Source organism: Malurus melanocephalus, unplaced genomic scaffold, assembly GCF_030028575.1.
Source record: "Malurus melanocephalus ecotype Western Australia unplaced genomic scaffold, MMel_1.1 scaffold_210, whole genome shotgun sequence".
Classification (NCBI taxonomy): domain Eukaryota; kingdom Metazoa; phylum Chordata; class Aves; order Passeriformes; family Maluridae; genus Malurus; species Malurus melanocephalus.
This window is the reverse complement of record NW_026623442.1, coordinates 864,669-888,176: the sequence shown is the minus strand read 5'-3', so window position 1 is coordinate 888,176 and position 23,508 is coordinate 864,669. Positions and strand designations below refer to the sequence as shown.

The following is a 23,508-nucleotide window of genomic DNA, read 5'->3' as shown; positions in this document are numbered from 1 at the left end:
TCAGAGTATTTTCAGCTCTGAGTTTAYCCACCAGCAGGCTGAAGGAGTCATCTAGTGGCCACAGATAATTCCTGCAGCCTCACCAGATACTGCAGTCCAGCTGCCAGGGCAAGGCAAAGGTTTTGACCCCTTAAAGCACACACAGGGCTGACAAGAGTCCACTGCAGGTCCAGTATCTGAACTGTGACACGGTCCTTCCAGCCCCATTCATGATGATCCCTGTTCATGTTCCTTAGCATGCCCTGGACATTAGTTTCCCACTTCCAGCCCACGTGAAGGCCAAAAGCAAGTTCTCTCCTTCTTAAACATGCTTGGGAGAAGCCTGTGTTGTTTTAATCCTTATGCAGCTGCCTGTTCCTCTTCAGGGGTGGGCAARCCCTTCCCGAGTAATGCTGCTACCYGTGGGAAGCATCAGTTCAARWCACAYRGATTAAATTGCTAAGCAGCAGAATGGAAGGCCAAAGGATGGATCTTCCTTGGTCCACAATCCTCCTCTACCACAAACTCGCTGTGGAGGTTTGGACAAACTACCTGGGTACTTAAGTAAGTCTCTCAGTCATGGAAGAACCATCTACTTAATAACATGCAAAAGAAAGAACCATAATATGTTAAACAGGTATTTGAAGCAGAGTTAAAATAACACTTTGATAAACAGCATTAACATCTATTAAAATCTTACTAAGCTTCATAAACAATTGTAACGTGCTGTCAGTTCTCTGTTCAACCCCTCCAGCCAGGTAAGCTCCAGAAATTTAAGGTAGTATAATTTTATATGAAAACGTAAAATATTCGCTTTTCAAATGAATGACCATTTCAACTATGTAAGAAAGCGAAAAATCGGTACTGCTGTTTCACATCAACACCTTACTTTTAAAATAAACTCAGATCAGTTCTTTTACTCTGTTTTAATTTGCATTACTTGTTGAGTGACTGAACTGTGGGCACCTGGACACACCTTAGGCAAGATTGTCCTGAGTTCTTTTTTGTTCCTGGAAATGTCACACTAATGCCAGACTCTGGGAAAACATGTTGCTACTCTTCCTTCACAGGGTAGAGATTGCTGCTTACATATTTTCTTTTTAAATGTTTGCACTGAGATTAGATCAGAGGTGAATCTAATACAGTGACTATCAGGTGTTAATCATCACACACACACACACGTAACTCCCCCACACCATTTCGTAACATACCCCTTACACCCCACCATGTGGTTTAACATCTCATAACTTAACCCCAGCCGCAGCAGCTTCCCCTCCACACCCCCAAAGAAAGAAACTAYAGGTTCTCCAAACCTTTCAAGGAAGCCAAAAGACTTCCTTAAATCCATTCTTAACCTCCCTGTGATTCAGAGMTTCTACCTGCCTCAACAACCTCAATCACAAAGGTGTCACCTAACTTTTTCCATCAATTCTATTTATCATTTGGGTAATGCAAGTGAAAAATGCTATAGAAGTTGAAATTATCATTCTGGTATGGTTAAGGAGCTCCAACCTATTTCAAGCTGTAGCTGAAGACGGAAAACAGTGGTACCACAACTATACCAAGGYGTGAATGAAAAATGATCCTTGCAAATGTTAATATCAGAATTAAACAGAGAAGATTCCTTCAAAATTGTGAGGCATGAGCAGCAGCTAAGTGATGTTTAGTGCTAGTGTTCAGCTCAGCTACCCTCTGATCCCAGCAGGCAATACCTCCCCAGGACCTTGCTTCATATGTCTAATAGTTGTTGGTCAGATCTATCCCATGCAGAGGACCTACAAAAAGACTGACTCTAAATCACCTTTATTTCTCCAAGATGGGGGACACCTTATCCTTTTAGATCAGTAAATCACCAAGAGCTGTTTCTTGCTACTCACTACTCAGGAGTCCAGTCACAGAGGTGGCTGGAAGTGAGAAAATATTTCTGCAGCACTCAGGTTTGTACAGGCATTCCCCAAGTCTACTTTTCTAGCTCTTAAACAGATATAATTTGTATTGTGAATAAAAATAATATCGATATTTTGCAGCCTTAACTGGCCAGAATTAAGTGAAAGATAAGGCCACTCTCAAGACTTTAACACTGACTTTATTTAAATCTTTATTTAGACACAAATGTAACTCACTCCAATTTTATTTCTTTACCTACATATTTTATAAGATACTCTTCAGTAAGAGCAGTCAAAGAGTGGGTTCACTACTGGTCTAAAACAACATGTCAAAAAATGACACTGATGAAATGAGTAGCAGACAGCAGCAGAAGTCTACTCATGTGTTCTCTTTTAGGCTAAGTCACACTGCCCTGTCTCACACCATGTTTTCAGTGAACTGCAGGAGKGAATGAGGACCAGGAATAGCCACAAAGCTTGTGCTGTCCTGTTATTACAGCAAAGATGCACATGCTTTTTCTATTACATACATATTCATGCATACTCATACATATGTTTACACATGTAGGTACCTATACAAACTTTTATTTTGCATGTACCTGCAGAAAAGTGAACTCCACAAAGTAGCCCTGTTTTGCAAACCTGCCATACAGAAAAATAGTGGCAGACTTAAAAACACAAGAAATTGCAAAATATCACAGCCATTCTTTAAACATCTCCTTCTGCACATTAAAATTAAAATGGGAAGCTCCTTCTGAACCTTCTACTACTTCTTAATACACAGATTAGCCAAAGCATGGTACTTTGTACAAAGCATGTACATTGTCAGTGATGCAGATACCAGGGTTGGCATACTAACCTTTTGATAATTTGTCTTTTCTAGAGGTCTTACCACAGGCTACCTGGGAACTTTGCTACCCACCAAATTTGACAAAGGGAGCACATGATGTTCCTTAACCACCTTCAAGACATGGCACAACGTTCAAGAACAAATTATTTCTAGGTATAAATCAAGGAGGCTGACCACTTTAAACACACTGCTGACTGAAGCCTAAGCATCTCCACAGCCTCCACTTGCACCTTAATCACTCAGCAGAAATGTGCTAAAGAGTTATCAGGCAACTGGAGATTAACTTTCTCCAAGGACCTGCAGGACAAGCTAAAATATCTCTTAGAAATGCCAAGAGCAAAGGATTTATCTGCTTTTATGTACATTTGTCAACTCATACTGCAGAAAATTTAGTCACAAGCAACAGCGTAAATTGATGATAATATTTAAATATATTCACTTCTTATGAAAACTCATGCGGAAAGTACCTATTTTTCCTCTGCCTAACCACTACTTCAACACATCAATTTGGACTCCTCATCTCACTTGACGTCCACCAGAAAGCAAATATCAGTACCTGCAGCAAACATTTCCAGGTGAAGAGTCAGCATTCACAGAGCTGGGACTCAAGTCAKACATTCAGTGAAAGCCCAGCATCTAATTCAGCAAAGCTCTAYCAGAGTCTTATTCCTGGGCTCATTTTGAATGAACCATGAACACTGTTACAGGAAGGCCTCAGTTGTGCTGTTAGAATATATCTAAGACATTTTTTTCAAACAGGGCCTGCGTAGCTGCCTGCCTTATTGGAGCCTTGAAGGGAGAAGGAAATACCTCAAAATCTAGTAACTCTTTACTGCTCCTCACTAGCAAGAACCTGCATCTTGAGTGAGTTCCATCAAAATTCTGCTTACTGAGATTTTGCCAATGGACAAATAAGGCCATATGGAATTCGCGTGCATCTTTACTCAAAAAAACTTCCACGTGTTTACACACGATTGTTACTTCCAACTTACTCCATAAAKTAACAAGCTTCAAGGGGCAGCATCAGTTACAAAAAGAAAATAATTTAGTCAAGTATGGAGTGCTTATAGCTACATTTCTTTAAATTTAAAATTACAGTAAAACACATACATTCTTGTAGCTAGCTGGCAACAGGAAAACTCAAATTATCTTCACTTCTCCTACAGACAGTTTTACTTTTGAATTAGTCTGGAAAAAACATTGTTTGACCATCTGCATAAAGATATTCTTTTAATTTGAAAGTATTTTAGCCTCCTGATATAATAAAAAGGGATCTAACAAATAAAAAGGGAAGGATACATTTTGAATAGCTTTTCCCTGCAGCAGATCCTGCTCATCTTCAGTTAAGATGCACAGGTTTTTCTGGCAGCACCTTCTGTGGCTGTTTTKGAAAAAAGAAGAACCCTGTAAAGCATTACAAAAAGCATGCTCTTCCATACTCAAGTTTCATATCTGAAGAATCTCAGATGCTGCCAGGATTTCAACTCAGGCTAGCTGGCTGTCAGGGAAGACTGTCCCAAAGCAGCATAMGAGCTCAGCTCCCTGCAAATTCCATCCGCTGCTGTGAAGGTGCTTCCCAGAGAGGCTCTCGCAGCATCATCCCACGCAGAAGCCCACGGAGAATGCTGCTGCAATTACACCACATCCATGAGGAGGATGCACACAGCACTGTGAGAAGGTGCTGCAAGAGGTGCAGCACCYCTGTGTCCTCACCAGCAGAAGCTGTGGACTTAGAGAGCCCTGGTCATGGTCCTCCTGCACCAGTTCTCGAGGGATTATTGTATATACAAGGTCCCTTGTATTGTGCCATAACTTGGTGACCAAAGAAAGTATTATTTTTGTGGTTTACTYCTAATAAGCAGCTTCTGCATTTACAGCAAAAAGAGAGAATCTTATTTTTCTCTCCAAAAGAAACATACAAAAAAACCAAGTTGCTAATTTTATGATTTTTTTCATGTTTGCATTTTCATGTAGTTCTTTCAGCCCTTTCAGCTTTATAAAAACTGTGCAAGCTTGAGAGGAATTCAGATACATTTCTTTCTCATCCTGAAACTATCATTCCTCTTGTTACTCTCTGACAAATACAACTTTTGGTTTCTATACAGTTTCAATAAACAGTATAGTTTTTTAGCTTAAGGTATTCTAAAATATTAGTCAAAAATCTGAAGCCTCAATGTGCCACATTTTTATATGGTTTTCAGTTTAATTTCACAGGGCACAGGAAGGAGCAGAGATGGTATTTYCAACTCTTAACGCTACCATCTGAGCAATTTCCAAGCAAAGTAAACACTGATCCTTTTAACCATTATCAGAATCTACTAGCATGGATTTCTGTACTCACACAAAGTCTCAGAGAAGGTAAAAAGGCCCCAAACAAAATGCACWGGTCTACATTAGCAAATCTCAGAACAAGAACTTTACTTTGGGATGTAACATTTGACTTTCCAATACTGGGGCTGTGTTTTGCCAGCGTCTGACACACGACTAAAGCTTGAAAACCACTAACAAAGACTTCCTGAACTCTACAAATCACACCCCAAGCAGCTACAATCACCCTGTTATGTAAAAAACAAACAAAAGAATATTAGAATACTGGCCAGAGAAATGTACTTTTCTTACAGGCCACTGGAGGAAAAGCTATCCTCTCTTTTTTCAGGTAGGCCAYCACTAGCAAAAATCAAATTGATCGMATTAACACTTTACAGCACCAACTCCAGACTTAAAAAATTGAACTGGCACCTTGAATCTGTAGTAAACCGGCATTCTGCATCAAGACAGAGCTACCTTGAGAAAATCACCTACCAACACATTCACTGTGTTGGTACACACAACTTTTAAGAACAGCCTGCAATGTAGCATGCTGTGCGAAGTCCTGTGAAAGCAAGCTATGCAAGGAAAGGGGATCTACCTCAGAAAGGATCACAGGAGGAAGATARAAGCAACATCACAATTTAGACGTGTTATCTTCAGTAACTAACTGATGCTATCTGCTCTGGAACCTGTCCAGACTGCAAAACCATGTTTGAAAGATACATGTAAGCCCCTATTAGAAGAAATAGGCAGTAGCACTCTATTTGTGGAGATACATCCTCCTCCTCCAGCACTTTACTTAGCCTGCCCTTAAGGCTGGAGCTTGACAGGCAGTAAGAACAGGCCAGCTCTAAAGCCAAAATAAGCTCTGGCCCCTGGTTCTGCTTCGACTACCCAGTCCTGGACCCCTTTTTAGGGGGCAACAGAGCTGTTCAGTTCTTAACTCTGATTCACAATACATTAGCTGATCCACTCAGTAGTGGTCAGTTCTATCTTTAGGCAGAAATAGTTAAGCTAATATAAACCATTAATTTTAGTTATGATAATTTCTTCAGTCCAGTTCATTATACAACAAAAACACTACAGTGGCCCCATGAGGTGAGATGAAAGTGTCTGACGCTTGGACTGTTTCTTGCAGTAGTAGTGCTGCCATTTAAATATGGTGATTCACTGTTACTTCTGTCACAAGTAATGTCTTATTCCACTTCTTAGAGAGCTGTAATTCAAATAATGTCTGTATCTTCTATCTATTTTGAAGATAGGGTCAACATTACACCTGCTGAAGGTGAAAGAAAAAAACACTCTGGGAGCCATACCCTTCATTTTTCTTTTCATTATTACAAATACAAAGCACTTACTAGTACTCTAGTATCWCTCCAACAAAGAATTATCCAACTTTCAGACAGAACTTCCTATMCTACTTTGGACTCCAAAATACATTAACAAATTCCTTCAAGTTAAGAGAAAATCAGGTTGCGAAAATATGGCAGAGAAGCAGCAAATGCTTCGACTCTAGYTGTCAGTGAAGCAGAAAAATCAGTTATAAGCACAAAATGTAGAGCTACTGGCAAGAACCCTTTGTCAATACAGGTTGGATTTTTTTACAGCAGCCTCCTATCAATTATAACTGAAATGYTGAAAACAGGTACAGAGTAAAACAGGACAGAAGTCCAGTAGCTGTGGGGCTYAATGCTTGATAATATGCCCAGGTACTCAGTGCTACAGAGTTTCTTTACTGGCAGAACGCAAGTGAAGAGGTGGCAACTTGAGCAAATAGGGGTTGATACTTGGGCCCACATAGGAAATATATTTACAACTATGGCATAAGTGCATTTACCACCTATTTCTTGTGAAAACATGAGCATGTAAAATTATCTTTAGATTCAACATGCTGAATCAAACAAGCTTGTGTTGGTCTTTCTAACACTTTGATAAAATGTTCACAACACTTAAAATGTCTCTAACTACTGTTTTATCCCTTGGAGTAATGACATAACACAGGTTTAATTTCTTGAGCACAAGTCTAYACCAAGAAGTAGATTTAGCAACAATGAATTTAGAGATTGCACAGAGGCAAAACTATGCAGTGTAGTATATCCACCACATGAAACCAAATATAAAAGATGCAAAGCCACWCATGACTCCAAGTTTTATTACTACTTCCTAGACAATGCTCCTCCACCAATACTYAAGTGGAGTACACAGACTAGGCCATAAAAGTGGTTTGTTGTTTTTATTTTGGCATTACATCTTTAGGTACAAAGCTGTTTAACTGCAAGCAGTTAAGTATGAGCCAGTAATACAACACCCTTATGACTTCTACTTGCCCTGAAACTGAAAGCATCACAGAAGCCTAAAATCACAGAATGGTTGGGGTTRGAAGGGACTTTGAAGATCATCTGGCTCCAGCAGCCCTGYCACAGGCAGGGACACCTTCAACTAGACCATGTTCCATCCCATTTGCTCTTGAACACCTCCAGGAACATTTCAGGGCAACCTGTTCCAGTGCCTCACCACYCTTACCRCAAATAATTTCTTCCTAATACCTAATCTAAACCTACCCTCCTTAAGCTTAAGACCRTGCTCCCTTGTTCTATCASTACATGCCTTTSCGAAAAGTTCCTATCCAGCCTTCTTGAAAGCCCCCTTAAAGTACAAGAAGGCTATTGGAAGGAAGGAGAACTAATTTCCACCAAAGAAAAACTGAAAGTCAGTCATAACCAAAAAATATTACCAGAAATGAACCCCTAATTTCTAATTTACTGAAGCTTGCTCATTTCCACCAAAATGCATCCAACTTTAAAATATTGTTTCTCCAGAACTGCTTCCAGCAAAGCTACTGGAGAACTTCATGGTAAGAACTAATGGAAGACGCTACTTCTTTCATTTTATAGAAGAACCAATAAATTAAACTTGTCAGCACAGAAAACAGCTACTCAAATCATGCACTCTTGTCTGGATCAAGAGAAAAAGCAATTCTGGTCAAACCTCAGATGATCCTGATSAAGATCTTTGATTAGTTACCTCTGTCCCCTGTCACCTGGGGAGCAGCTCAGACCTGTGGCAGTGCCCTGCAGCTGTGGTGGCAGCATCCAGTGCCAGGCTGGTGTGTTTTAAGTGGCTTCTCATGAAGGGACATCTGCAAAAGCACTCAGGGCATCATGGGCAGAGCAAACAAAGTTGTCCCATTATTCTGACTGTTAACAGGCAGTAATAAATAGACAGCAAAAGCAGAATATTACAACACAAAGTATTTGTACAACCTGCCACCAGTTACTGATTAGCAATTTTAGAATTCCATTAGAAGAAACATAGAGAATGGTGCTCAGCTGTTTAAAAAGGGGAAAACTGATTAATGACTCTGTTGTATTTACATTCTTCACTCCCTAAAAAMAAGTAATTTAAAAACCCCAATGCARCAATGTAAGAAGACACCTGTCCATAGAAGTTGTCCATTTGTTGCAACTGAGATATAATTCCAAGCATGTTTCCTCTCAACCAACCCGGTTGGCGGAAAGCGTTCTGAGGGATGCTTGGTAACTGTAAAAAGAACATTTTTTCCTCTTTGATTTTCATATCTATAATTTTACTTCCATGTTACAACATCATGTCACTCCCTCAAATACAACACAGTTCTAGATCCACAGTTATTACTAAACCACTGTAAAGTCTCTTCTCTTGCATTACTCAATCCATCCARAAGTTCTGAAACAACATGAGTGGGTTTTTAAAGTTGTCTGAAATCAACTTTACCTTTATTATGTGTCCTTTATGGTCATATTTGTGCCATATCTATTTACCTTTTTCAATTAAAAAAACCCAGAAATTTGCAAACGATAAACTTCCATTGACCACAGATCTTTGCTACAACAAAACACCTCATTTCCTGAGTACACTCCATTACAGCATTAGTAGGAGCAAAACCATCTAATCAGAGATCATAACAACATAATTGCTCGAACTGAGCCTGGGCAGGTTGYGACTCTTGTTCCTCCTGGAACAGCTGCGTGGACCAGGCGAGGCAGAAGCGGCACTCACCTCGCTGCTTTCCCGGTCACAGCGCTGGCACAGCGGTGTTTTCGGCGCAGCGCTCTGCCATCCTGCCTCCAGCCACACCGCGACCACCGCCACACCGCTTCTCCAGCCTGCCAGTCACAAACACAGCCCGCAGACACACGCAGAAATCAGCTCCAGACCGATGAAAATAACTCTTTCAAGGGAGGAGTAACAGCGCTGTTCCGAGGTAAACGAAAAGCAGGAAGCTGATCTCAGCGGCGCGGGGAGCACGGACGGGGTGGAGCGGAGGCACGGAGCGAGGAAAAGTGGAGCAAAGACTCKCTGCTCGTAGCTTGGCTTTGGCAGTGAGAGCGAACGGCCCCGCATTACTGAAATACCAGCGGCGGGGCTGACACGGCCGGCAGCACCCCCCGGGCCGGGGCACAGGCCCGCGGCAGCCCCGCGCAGCGGCACTCGCCGCGCAGGTACCGGCCCTGCGCAAGCGGCCCCGACCGCCGCCCGCCCCCGGCCTCACCGCGGCCCTGGACGCCTCCCTGCTCGCCCTGCGTGCTCCCCCGCTCGCCACGGCCCGCCGGGAGCGCTGCCGTGGGCGCCGAGCCCGCCGTCACGCGTGAGCCGGTTTGAAAGGGCACGTCCTGCAGGGCGGACTCAACGCTCCGGCTCCGCAACTGCGGCGAACTCTGGCGTGCCGAAAGCAACAGATGATGGGACCTTCTCAAAGACTGAACTGCMGCGTCTAGTGCATAACTAACTTCCGATGAAGTTTAAAAGATAAAAGGGGGTGGGTTTCTTKAGGAATTCAGCTTCAAGAACTGAAAGGCTTTTCATGCTAAAATTCAAACTCCAAATTCAGACTCGAAGCAGGGTTTAACCTCCGCAACAGCATCTCCCACCCTGTAAGGACTCTCTAGCTCCGCAGGGCTCCCCTTGCCAAGGGAAGGCAGGCCARCCGAGCTTGCTCCCTTGCAGGAGCTGGCTCCCCAGGAAGGCTGGTTCTGGGACACGCTGCTATCCTGGCCYCTGCAAGAGTCGGGCTCTGCCTCTGCTGCCTGCCTGTCCCCCACATTCCTCAGGAGCAAGGCTGGTTTCTATCGCTGGGATAGAGTTACAAAACCCCACGAATATATAACGCTCTAAATAAACGTGAGCTTGGAAAACAAAACACAAAAAACCCAAAAAAACAAACCTACGAGGGAGGGTGGACTGACTACCACGAGTGCCATCAGTGTTTCAAAGTAATTAAAATCTGTAAGGGGAAAAAGCATGTCAGTAGATCTTCCTAACACTCGCACAGCYAGGATGTGATCTATACCTCTTAGTCAAAAGCAGACAATCTGCATGCTTTTAGGGCTTTTCTGAGACTGTGGAGGTAAGCAGGAACACTGCATGGCTTTTACAGTTGTCTTGTTCTCGTCCAGGTCTGAATGCTTTGCCTRATTAGCTCTGCATGGCAAGATGGAGAGTCTTTTGTACTGGTGGGTATAGAGCAGATACAGGGCCAAAATAAAATAGTAAATCAGCTTAAGTGAAGTTCTTACACTTTCAAAAATCCCATCTGATGTCCTCAGAGAGAAAAGGAAAACAGAGGCAAGGTGGCCCATCAATTTTTACCACTTCCTTCATATATTTTCTCTTGTCTGCTCAGAATAGGAACCTGTAGCATGTCTAAATCCCATTTGGAAGATTCCATTCCAGATTATGAAACCCAGCAACTTCTAAGAAAGCATTCAATGACTCCTTTGAAATTCATCATGTCTTGTTCACTTTTTGACACTGTTTCCAAGTATATCCTATACTCAGTCTGCTGCCAAACCTAGACTGAGCTAGAGACATAATCACACCTCTCCTGGCTTCTTTCCAGGGCCTGTGGCCTTCATGTCCAAGAGTGGACAGASAGGACCCATGGCTTTGTCTCAAGCCTTCCCAGGCTTTCACAGCCTGCCTTTGGTGCCTGCAGTTAGGCTGGATCCTCAGGCTGGAAGCTGAAGGTCACTGATGCAGACAAACATCCCTGCCTACAGCTCCGACCGAACGGATGCAAAGCCTCATTGCAGCAGGATCTTCAGGTGCTGCAGCAACATCACAAGAGGCACAAGGAGACTAAAGGCAGCCTAAATCTCAGCATGCAGGCTAGGCTAGCCAGAGTATGAGCAGCAACACACCTCATCCTATCCACCTTCATATCAATGCTGTTTCTGCACTCTAGTGTCCCTGCAGTTTGGCAGCTTTAACCCTTTTCAGTCATAAACTGAGACACTAGTTTCACTCCCAGGAGTACTTAATGATTATTTTTGAGGAAAACTGTTAGCACTGGAGAGATACACAGCTGCTTCCTTACTAGGGAAACATACAGCTTAAAGCCAGAACTATACCAAAACTGCAGATGTTATTAACAGACTCAGCTGAACAGATTTAATGAGTATTAAAATCAAGAAATCACAAAATCTGCATGGGATATTGCACTGGGGTGGTGTGTGGATCAACAACAGACCAGGTGAAAATACAGGAAAGAGCTCTTAAGAGTAAACAACTTAAGAGAAATGGCAAAGATACTCCCAAGACTTTTCTGATATAATTATTGTTACATCAGTGCCCTGGGCTTCTCTTCAGATTAAAACCAACACTTGCACAGTATCACTCACAGCTCTGGGAGTCCACAACACCTCAGATAAATGAGCTCACAAGCCCACCACCAATTCCAGGGTTATTTTGTGTATTTCAGAGAAGCRGTTTCCAGCACTGAGCACTGCTTTCCCTTGCTTCTCAATTAGATACTCAGTTTTGAAAAGCCACTTCTCAGTCCTCACCATTACCAGAGAGGTATGCATTGTTACAGTGCACAGTACAGCCTCCTTCCTTCCCTCTACTTCTTCAGTTCAAGTACACAGGTACAGCTGGGAGAGAGAATTTCACTACATACAGAAGAGCAATCTCTGGCACTCTTGACATGACAGACAAGGACAATTTATTCCAGCAACCTCGAAAGCAACAGAAGCACTTTGTTAAAAAAAAAAAAGTACTTTTAGTAGCTAATAAATATCATTGACCATTGTTATAAAGTTAACTAACAAGTCACTTAAGGCACATCTTCATCAACCAAGGCACATCTTCAGTCTATCTTGACTTGGTAACAAAATAAAACACTTTCTCACATCTTTGTAAGTAACTTGCTATTATTTATTTTGCAAATTACTAAAAAGAATTCTGAAAGACCCTCCTCTACCAGTCCATCTTTTACTATTAAAAGAATCTTAAGATGACAAGTCATGCAAAGAAAAAGTTGGAAAGACAGGCTGAAGTATTGGCATTGTTCTTAGCACAAAAATCTCCATTTCTTTAACCCTGCCTTTCTACACCAAAAACTTCCTTGAGCAACTACAGTAGTATCTGCTTGTACTTCAAATAATTCCTCTCTGCTTCTTTGTCTCTCCAAAGTTTCCTTGACTGAGGTAAAAAAAAAAGAACTAGTACATTTTAAAATCAAAGTTTACCATTACAGTAGGATTTCATGGCCAGGACTATGGAAGTCATAGTATACCACCACGCTTCTCAAAGAAAAACAGTTTGTGTTTAACACTACCAAACAGTTAGACTTCTGGCATTATCTTTGCTGACAGTGTTATTACCCTGTCAGGGGTCTCCAACTGCAGTACTGATACATGAGCAGCACAYGAGCAGTTTTTAACATTGCAGTCATTCCTTCCTACAGGTCTGCTAAAGGAACTAAGACTAGTCCATTGGTAGCCTTACAYTCATTTTTCAGGCATCTGTATCTACAGGACACTTTAAAAATGTTTTTAAAGGAATTTTTAAAAAATTGCAAACCCAGTATTTTAAATTGCGTCAGCTTTTTTTCTTGCACACAGATACATTTTTTTTTAAAGCCTGAACATGGTCAAAAGGGATCATCCTTTAGCTACTACCTACAAAAGTACCTCAGAAGAAGGCATAAGGAAGGAACTAGCAAGCACCTACAAGTGCGGGTAAAGCACTCTTGTGCTTTAAACTTATTTATACACTTACAAGTCCAGGCACTTTCAGTCAAGCAGTTACTGTTTTAAAACTAACTTGAAGTTTTGTATTGCTTAAACTACAGTTGTCAAAATAAATTTCTMTGTGACAATTTCTTACCTCTCATTCCCTATATTAACAGCAGGTGGAGATTAGGCACCAAACTGTCTCTTTATTCAATACTACCCAAGCCAGAGGCAGTTTGATCACTCAAATTTACTCACTCCAATCACTACATCTATCTTGTCCCAAACTGACGTGACAGAATGACTTCTCCTGGTTTATTGCTCTGGTACTTTATGGGCATTAAAATTACTTAGTAAGTGACCAAGATGGMGAAGATCTGGTCAAAGAAGATAGAAAGGGAAAAAGTAACACTGATTAATCTTGCATGGCTGAAGGTATTCTCCTGCTAAAGAGCAAAGAAATACAGCAGCAAACAATGAAATTGATGAAACAAACAAATATCTTGAGAGTATGYTTAAAACACTCCAAAACTTAACCTGGAAGTGACTATCAGTGAAGACATCCAAACAATCCTCCAATCAAATCTACAATTTCAGTCTACTGTTGTAACTGTCTCTCCTCYAAGTTCACACCAGAACTGTGCTCACATATACAAAGAGAGTGTTGCAGCAATGCTAATAAAGAAGCATCTCAACTGAAGCKCCACATTTTATTCCAATTCCATGAAGAAATACAATTTTAATTGCTAAATCTAAACAAAGTCACTATTCATCTCAAAATGGATGCAATCTCCCAATCCACTGCTTATATAACACTGCAATACCACAGTGTTATATATAAGACTATTCTTATAATATAAGACTAAACAAATACATCAATTCATACAACATTCCAGAAAACATCAACAATCTGTGTATTCAGAAATAGCAGAATCACCATTTTTATTATTCCTGGATCTCAGCACTTCTTAGAAGTTTTATCAAATATGTTCATATATGCACACATAYACACCAGTGCCCTCTGAGTATGCAGTATATTACCAGCACATTCCCATCACAGAAAGCCACTGCCCTGTTACCTGCTSMACACACCCACACACCACAAGCATCAGAAAAACTTCAGGTACAAACGTCATACCTCAATAATGCATGAAATACCCAAGCCAACAATCCTACCAACAAGCAGCAYGCAGTCCCTTCTTATCCCTCCCCCACACTATTATCCTGAGAACTTAAATCCCAGTTCTTCTCTGCTATAGGTGGAAGGTACACAGATACTACATACAGTGTGGCAGAATAAAATCCTATCACTGTTACCCCCTTTTTAAAATTAGCAGAACAAGTTACTGGCAAATTTACAGGTGCAGAAATTTACTTCCCGAAACGTAAAATCATGTATAACTTCTAACAAAAAAAGCCCCACACATTTCCAGTATCAAGGTTTCTTAAAATTAGGACAGTTTTGTCTAGTTTTCGCTTCAAGAATAATGACAGCTGTTCTCCATGAGGTTAAAATGCAATCCAAACTTTTAAAAATAAACTTCCATTACTATAAAATCTTCTCTATTTTCTAGTTCCATCAGAGACTATTTATTAGGACATATACTTCTGATTTCCAAACAACCCAGTTTTCTTCCTAGATGCACTGCTGCAGTATTTAGCAAACATATTCTTAAAAGACAGGAAAAGACTCAAAGAGCAGTTGAAAAGAAAGCTATGCCACTGCTAATTTGCATAAAGTTTTATGGTTCCTATCTTCCTTCCTAAATGGAAAACTAATTGTGATAAAACATCAAGCCCAATTAGAAACAGTCACTACACACAACTATTTATTTGAAATATTTCCTTTAGAGTATGTGTAATTGTTTTTACAGAATCCTCTAGTGTTTGGGCCAAATATTGCCATCTTTTCTGCAGGGAAAAAAAACCTCACACTCCCTCCAGTTTCACATCTCATTCACTAAGTATTTCATYGAATTAAAATCTTAATATGCATATATATAAATCTTTCAGAATTAACTTATTTTAATGAAATGCTGAAAAACCATGACAGCAACTTGAATTTTACATTCAGGACACATTTGTAATTTTCTTCAGGTTTCAATATTAGTCTGCATATTAGAAAGCCAATTGGGTACCTATTTGTATACTAAGATAATGATCAAGTGCCATGCAAGACTTGAGCACCAAAACTAGAGCTCAGATCTCTGGAGCTCRAGCCCACTGGTATCACTTTTGCCAAAATTCTGAAGTTTAGCTTTGTTTAGGGATGTAATCTGTGACCTTTCGATTTCCTTTTAGATTTAAGGTTCATAAATACGACAGACCTCTGTAGGCACTGGAAGAAGCTGGAGAACAAAGTGGGCAAGATTCAGAAAACAAGGAAGTGACCTAAAGAGATATATTCTGTCTGCCTCTGTGGGCAGCTGTGCCAGCCACGGCAGGAGATGAGATCAGTTTCTCTGGCAGCACCAAGAGACAGAGGCAGCGAGCATAGAGGAGAGGTCAGGTCCCTGCAGGTGGGTTGCCATCCCGTTCCTGGCATATTCAGGTTATATTTTCCTCCCTAAACATGATTTCTGGAAAAGYGAGCAGGGCAGCAAAAGCAGCAGGGAAATAATTTTCATTCAGTTTTATTTAAGAGCRAGCCCTGCCTGACCTTTACTGTCCTCACACCGCTTTAACCCWCGGGTCTCTCCCACCTCCACAGCCTCCTCTGCCCCATGGCACAAGAGCCCAGGCCCCCGCCCTGCCCCAGGGTGCCCGCAGGGCTCYAGCAGCACATCGTGGTTTTGGCACAGCCAGCCCTGGGAAGCAGAACTGCAGGAGGATGGCTGGCCCCAGCCAAGGCCACCACAGCTGTGAGCAAGGACAGAGGACTCCTCCCTGGAAACATGAGGAATGGGGGGGTTATGCCAGCGTGAATGCACTATATAAATATAGTAGCCAACATGAAAGTCCACCAAATAAAGTAAAATTTTCAACCATCCCTATATGGATTTGCGAGATGCCGCCCAATCTTTAGCTGTTGTCGTGTTTTACCAACAACTACTTCCTCTGAATAACAGCAAACAAACTGAACTCAAGGTGCTTCTGCAAAAGYTTGCAAATTGCAAACTCACTTAAAAAAAACAAAGTGTCATTTCATCTCCAGTAGTAAGTGCTGCTTGCTGTTTCATACATCAGAGCAAAAGATCTGCTGTGACATCAACTTGTGATGATGYCCACTCTTGTCTGAGGACCTGAGACCAAAGCCAGATGTAAACCAGTAGCTATTACGTGGTCTCTTCTAAAAGTTTCCCTTTTTTCTGCATACTATCTAAAACTAAATGTGATTTTTTATCATTAAATTACAAAAAAGGTGCTATTTTATGCTCTGGTCAGTGKTTTTCTCCACAGTGTTTGTGTGGGACTCAGGCTAAAGGAAGTTTTTATTTTGCAACATTTTACTTTACTGTAAAAGGACACAAAACAGATTAACAAAAGCTAAAATACACATTTTACTTAAAAAATGAAACTACCCACCAACCCCCCCCCCCAAAAAAAAAATACCCAAAACTAAATTTTTTATCTTTTTACATTCTAGGTTCACTCACCAGAAGTCAATGCAGTGTGCTAAGTACTGATTTATGCACAAAGAAACATAGCAGACCTCTTCATCAAGAAAAATCATACAGGTTCCTTGCATTCAAGTCTAAAATACATCTGTGGGACACCATAGAAGAGGGTGGCTCRAGGGTGGCTCTCTTCCTGCCACCCCAGCATGAATGCAAGGAACACAGATTCCAATCTACATGAAGATAACTGCCCATATAAATACAACACAGTAATGGCATTAACATATACAAGCAGCTTCTGGGGTTATTTTTTGCTTGTTTCTAACTAACAGGAAGAAAATGTTTAAGACARGCTACTCTTTACCAAAGGATGCTTTATGGATCCCGTGTCCTTGCTCTATATAGAAAAGAGYCACAAACAACTATACTTGTCAGGATACAACACTGGTTTACCAGTGATACAATCTCTCCTATTCCTCAAATGCATTTGTCCTGCATTCCTGAAGTTAAACACAGGTTAGCAGTAAGAGCTATTTACATGAAAATGTCACACTCTGAAATGCAGTGGCTGTGGAGTTGACCCACTTCTACTTCTCCACCAATGCATTTTGAACTGCAACAGAAAGATACAATGGGCCACAGGAAACCATAAAAGTCCCAGATGCTGCTGTTTAACCCTAGAGAAGTCATCAGCTGCATCCCTGCATRTCTCAGCTAGCTGATCACCACTGCTGCTCTCTGGCACCCTATTCTGGTAGAGCCTGGGAAAAGGAAGGAGAACAAAAGCAACTCTTAAGTTTGGCCGYGAAAAGACCTGAGAAAGGGCAAGTGCACTCCTCTAGGAGCAAGAGACTCCTGTAACAAGTGATCTGGTGAAGTTCAACATCTCCAACATTTGCATTTATATCAAARTGATTCCAGCACTACAATTTGATCTTCTGCTTGGGTGAACATGTGGCCTGTGAACTTAACAGCATCACTTGTAAACYAATGCAGTACATAAAACTCCAAGACGCATTAACTCCCTGTCAACAGAAACCCTGTCAACAAATGTAAATTTTCAGCACACTAATTGTTCTATTAGTTTTTTTTTTATGTTACCTTTTTTTACCAGAGAGTGGAGGGAGGGTTGGGGAGAATTCTAAACACAGCCTTGTTACTAAATGGGCTGGCAAACATTAGATAAACACAGGTAACTTGGCCTCAGTGCTGACTTATTTCTCTATTTTACATACATGCCCAAGGACTCTAGTTTTCAATGACAGCTTCTTTTAAGGAAGGGCAGAAAAGCAGGGCAAAAATTCTACCCTGAGCACCAAAAGGCAGTAAGCTCATCCTCCCCTCCCACTCCTATAAAATCCAGGAACAAGCCCTCTAATCAGCGGATCTTATCCCCAACTAGTTTTYACTTTCAACACCAACAAAACTTATTATCAGAATAAATACCCAGTTAATTGAATAATCATTTCCCAAGAGAAAGTACTGTTTTCAACATCCAGTGCTCCAAAAGAAACCCATAAACAGGATTTGCAACCTCCTAGCTCAGGGAGAGTTGTTACTGCAGCCTAACCAGATCTTGCCTCCTGAAGGAACGTCCTTGTCTCATCAGCAGCAACTGGCAGTGACTGGCCCCAGAGATTTGAYAGTTTTGGTAGCTCCTAGACACAGCAACCTGATTTAAACCAACTAATCAAATACCAGGAACTCTAAGTGCAGGAACTGCACTGCATGATCTAACCTCCCTTTACTCAAAGCAAGTTAAACTAGCAYGCACAGAGTTCCACGCTATCACTGCCAAGCCCATTCTGATACTTGTTCTGCCTATTTGAAAGCACACTTGGGTAACTAAGACATACTCTTAAGATTTGAGATGATGCCAGGTTTTATCAATATGTATTTTTAAATGCTACATTTTAGCAAGGTGTTTCCAAAAAGTTGATAATCAAGAATCTTTCCACTTCTTTAAAAGACCCTGCATGCTGCACAGGCAACTCTCTAGACCTCAAAATCCYTCAAATCAGACTTGAGGGATGCAGAGAACTCTTAGCTTTGTTACTAAATAGGCAGTATATATTTGCCCGTTTGTCTGGCTGGACTCATTATTGAATTGGGCATTTACCAGAGGCCAGTGATGCCCTGCATTCCCAAGCTGGTCATGGAGAAGAGAAAGCACTCAACACCTCAGCAGGGAATCTGGTGGATGGGATAACTCCAATTGTCCCYGAATTAACCAAAATCAACAAACAGTTGAGACATTTAAGACAGGGTTTGGCAGATAGGGAGGGAAGGCCTGGGGTTTCCTGGAAGCAGATATCTGCACTGGAGAGGTCCACGCTCTGTGCAGTCCTCTTCACCTCCCACTTCTGTTCCTCTAATAATACTCTGATTAATTTGGAGTTATACAGCAATTGCCCTCAATTGCCAAACTATTCAATAATCTTTACTAAGCCTCCCAGTTCGCTTTAACAATTTTAAGTACACCACAAAGCAGGTATCTCTCATGATTATTCATTTGCCACTGCTGAGAAACACCACCCTCTCCCAGCATGCACAGTTCTCTGGAAAGCTACTCCTTTGCCCAATAGGACACCTCACTATACAGTCCAGAGCCCTTTTCCATACTGACTGTGGGGTCAAATTAAAATGAGTTGCTGATACTACTCTTTCTAACCCTGGTATTAGCATGAACACTGACTTTTTGTGCATAAAGAAAGGTAAAAATCAAACTTTACCCTGACACAGTGGTCTGAACATGCAGCAGTTGCAAACTCTCTGCAAGCCACATTAAGGGCCATATCGGCAGCATATTGGGACTACACCTGAAGAACACTGTTGAACACAGACACCACCACAGTAATACATGMTCTCCCATCTTAAAGTCTGAAACTGATTTTTGTCATTAAAAATACATACAAGTACATGGGTTTTTTTCAAGTATTTCACATCAACATAAGTGACCACTGCTTCTGAGTTGCAATGAAAGCAAGGCATCTATCTCACCTGTGTGACTGCAAATTTCAAACAGAAGTAATGACAAATACAGCCAGGCTTGTTTCAATAAGTAACAATTGCTTAATAATCCACAGCTGAGAGTCCTGCATCCTACWGGTCCAGAACTCTGTAAATCATGCACCTTTTTAACTGCATTGAACAGACTGCAGCAGTATGCTCATCAAATGCTAAATCCTTGGTCATTATTGACTTTCTAATCATGATTTTAGGATATTCATGTAAGAACTAGAATTTCTTTCAAATTAGAGGCAAATGAAAGGTGTAACCATTGCAAGTCACAAAATTTTGAAATTTTAAGTATCACCTGACTGCAGCCACTAAAATTACTCAGGTCAGCTCTAAATGCAAAGAAGTTTCTAAATCTCAAGCATTCCTGCAAATAGGTATATAAAAAGAAATGCTTCTGAAGCTGACATATTTTGGCAAGACAATGGTTTATGCTACTTCTCTGTGGCAGCTGCTGAGAACTCTGATCTCTATCTTGTCCCATCACCCTGGTCACTAGTGAGGTACAAGTACTTTTTTTTTTTTAAAAACTACTTTTTACTGGACAACACATACTAGTGCAACAGGTGGTCTGTAAGTTAAGAACATTTAAAATCAATTGTGTAGTAAGTTCCTTCCATCAATACTATTTCATATACAGGCATGTAAGGATTTCCACTTAATTCACCTTATATGGCTATTACAGATATCCCCACTATGATGTAGAATTTTTTTCTACATCATAATGACAAGCAATTGACACCAARTGGCATGGAAGAAACTTTAATTTCTTATAGGAGTTGAATTATTTTTATTCTTAATATCTGTCTCCTGTATAAGAAAGCTATCTAATCTCAGTTTCACCTTAATCCTACTGAATTTCATTATCTAACCACATAAACAGCAACGCTCACATTCCCAAAGATACCTGGTTAATATACATATTTGTCCTCTCATTAAAAAAAAAAAAATGGACATTTGCTGATTTAAAATACTGTCTCTTAACACAAATCAAGAGATCCACAACTCTCAAGCCAACACTCTGTGGTCCGCTGAATCAGAGATAAATCACTTCATCCTATTATTGTTTCTTTCAGTGTTACTTCTGCCAATTTAAACCCTCAAGTCCRTGGATTTCTAAGGCAGGCCAGAGAGATTTTTWAAAAWKRRRMYTKGRAMYYWRARWTAAGGTTAAGCAAGCATGGGGATATAACCACAGGTCTCAGATCATGCCTTTGAGGAGACATTCTTKATTAACTCCCTTGCTCTTTTGCAGGGCTTTACAACCTGATCAAACAATGTTTCAGGAAAGTACTGGCCATCAGCAGGTAACTGGAAACAAAACCAAAAAAGTGGAATAAGAAATCCAGCAGCCTAAATAAAGATTGGGGCTCTGGGAAGAGAAAAAAATAAATTTCAGCCTTATGTTTTTATAGACTAACCAACACAGTCTCACTAGCTAGGATAAGGTATTTGAATTACTGCCAATAGTCCCCCAACTCTGACACTTTTAATGACATTTTAATTCTTCAGCTCCCAAAGTAAAATATCTCTGCAGCCTCAACGAAGCAGCAGAGAATTCCCTTACTCCTGCAATTTCTCAGCCCTGTATCCCACCTCATGATCAGCATTCCCACAGTGTCAAGGTGAATTTGCAAGTGAGGGATGCTCACTGCCAAATGTTTAACTGTGAACCTCATACACCACCAAGTTCCTGCATGGATTMATCCCTGTTCTCCACTCACAGTGACAATGTACATAATCAGAAAATTACCACCACCTAGTGAAAATAAAGGTCCTGTTTTCTTCACAAAGAATGCTTGGATTTTCTGTAGGGAAGTACGATTCTTGAGGACAGAATCTCGTTCATTTGCCAAAATTATTCAGAAATCTAAGAAACACAAAGGTGGGGTTTTTTTGAAAATTTTGGCATAACTGGCTCATGAACTGAAGGCATGTCACTAGCAAAACAGTTTATGACCYTTATTTTCCTTCAGACAATGGCTCTAGTATAGAACAGTTAGCTCCTGCCACCTTGTGGGACTCCATGGGTTTCCCTGAAAGCTTGCATCATCAATAAACTAGTGAGTTAAAACAAATAAACATTCAGAAGTTACTTTTCTTGTGATTCACCCTGGTGAATGCTAAAATAAGAGAGAAATATTCATGGAGAGAATATGCCATTTTGAATTTTTTTTTGGCTCATTATCCCTAGCATTGTTTATATAGTYGAACTGCTGGATTCAGTAATCTTATGGAGGGTGTTTTAAATATTTAAAAATCTGTCAAGAATCCTAAATTTTGGAAGCTGATGCGTCCAAGTTTAAAATAACATTATGATCAAATACTTGTCACCACTAGTAAATTTCACATATTCGAAATAGATTCCACACAGAAGTAACATAAATTTATACTGAAAATCCTTACATTCAGGTGCAATTTTGAAACCAAATAGTAACCCCAGTCTCAAAAATTATGCATATGTTTAACTTTTAACATGGTGATAACATGTCTAGTTSTCCCAAAAAAAGTCTCATTCTATGTGTTTACTTTAACTGCAATTTGACTTTCTATTTTACATTTTTTCTCTCCTCATCCATCTCCACCTCTATCATACATGGCCAACTTCATGAATGAGCCAAATTCTCCAAAGAGGAGTAATGGAATTAGAGCAGAAAAACTTTTTCACTATAGTAACAAGAAGCTGAATGGATCCTCACCCTGGTGTCTTACACGTTGTCTMACTGCCCCTCTGACAGGTAACTTGTCACACCCACTTCATGGAGATGCAAAGACAACAGCAGCTGCTAACACTATGAAGGGATGAGGTTCTCTTTTTGTTCAGGCCAAACCTCTGCTGCTCCAAATATCAAAACTGAAAGAACACAGAGGATTGCAGACGCTGTGACTCCATGAACCTGATCAACAGCCTCAATGAACCTGCTCCTGTCTGTTCTTGGAGTCGAGTGATTTGTAACAGATGCAGAACACTTAGGGAGCACTTCTTCCCCCTCCATCATCCCACAACTGCTTCAGTGAATTTGGGAGATCTAGCATGCTGTGTGCTTGATATCAACTGTAGCAAACTTAACTCCTTGGAACTTCCTTCTGCTAGAGAAAAAAACTGTCTACAGACTCGAAATAGGAACAGTTCTTCCCGATGTCAAAAGCAAATCATTACTACTAAAGGTCTTAGTAGCTCATAAATAGACGCAAAAACAATAATTACAGATCCATAGCCAAAGGAAATACAGCAGAAATGTCTCTTTTAATCCATAAACAAAATGAATTTTTGCTCAGGACTGAAACAATAACAAAATGTCAGGCTATGAAGCAATTGGCACTGCATACCTGAGGGACATAAATTCTATGTACTTAATAAAAAGTATCAGGATCTCACAAGCTTCCCTGGTAACTTCAGAAGTGAAGTTGTCTCTGACAGCCTCMTATTCCCCCACACACAACCCGTTATCTCTTCTATATATTCTAAGGTCCTAGTAGCCACACAATTAACTTACAAGGCAAAGTTCATGGGTGTCCACAACAATCTCTGACCACACCTCAGCTCCAACATGAAGACCTCTCAGACAGAGGAATGTCTGTGTCCTGACTGTCTGGAGGGCACCAAAAAGCTCCTCACAGCTGTCCTTACCCATCCACTACAGCAAATCCAGACAGAAAAACTGGTARGAATCTCTAGAAGAGTCATCAGTCTGGACAAGGCAATCAGCACTGCAGGGCATTTTCAACCTGACCCCAACACAGCCAGCACCTTGMAAGGACAGGACAGGCACCACAATTCTCTATCTCACTCTGGGTGTTAAGAATACAGTCACCTCCTCATACAGAGTTTATTTGCTTCAAATTTTTCCCTGCTTTGGAGCACCCTGATGTTATGTCAGTCTCACCGTAACCGCAGACTTGTATCTAAGAGC

At 40.8% G+C, this 23,508-nt stretch overlaps 1 protein-coding gene across 13 annotated transcripts in view; it reads right to left on the bottom strand.

Moving 5' to 3' along the window:
* BBX (BBX high mobility group box domain containing) overlaps positions 1-23,508 on the bottom strand; it is a 132,020-nt gene that overhangs the window by 89,079 nt on the left and 19,433 nt on the right. The window contains exon 1 of one of the 13 annotated variants that reach the window (XM_057373937.1): positions 9,064-9,445. The exons of the other annotated variants lie outside the window; for them this stretch is intronic. The gene's annotated coding sequence lies outside the window, so the exon portion shown is untranslated. Of the gene's footprint in view, positions 1-9,063; positions 9,446-23,508 lie in introns of those variants that run through there. 13 annotated transcript variants of the gene reach the window in all.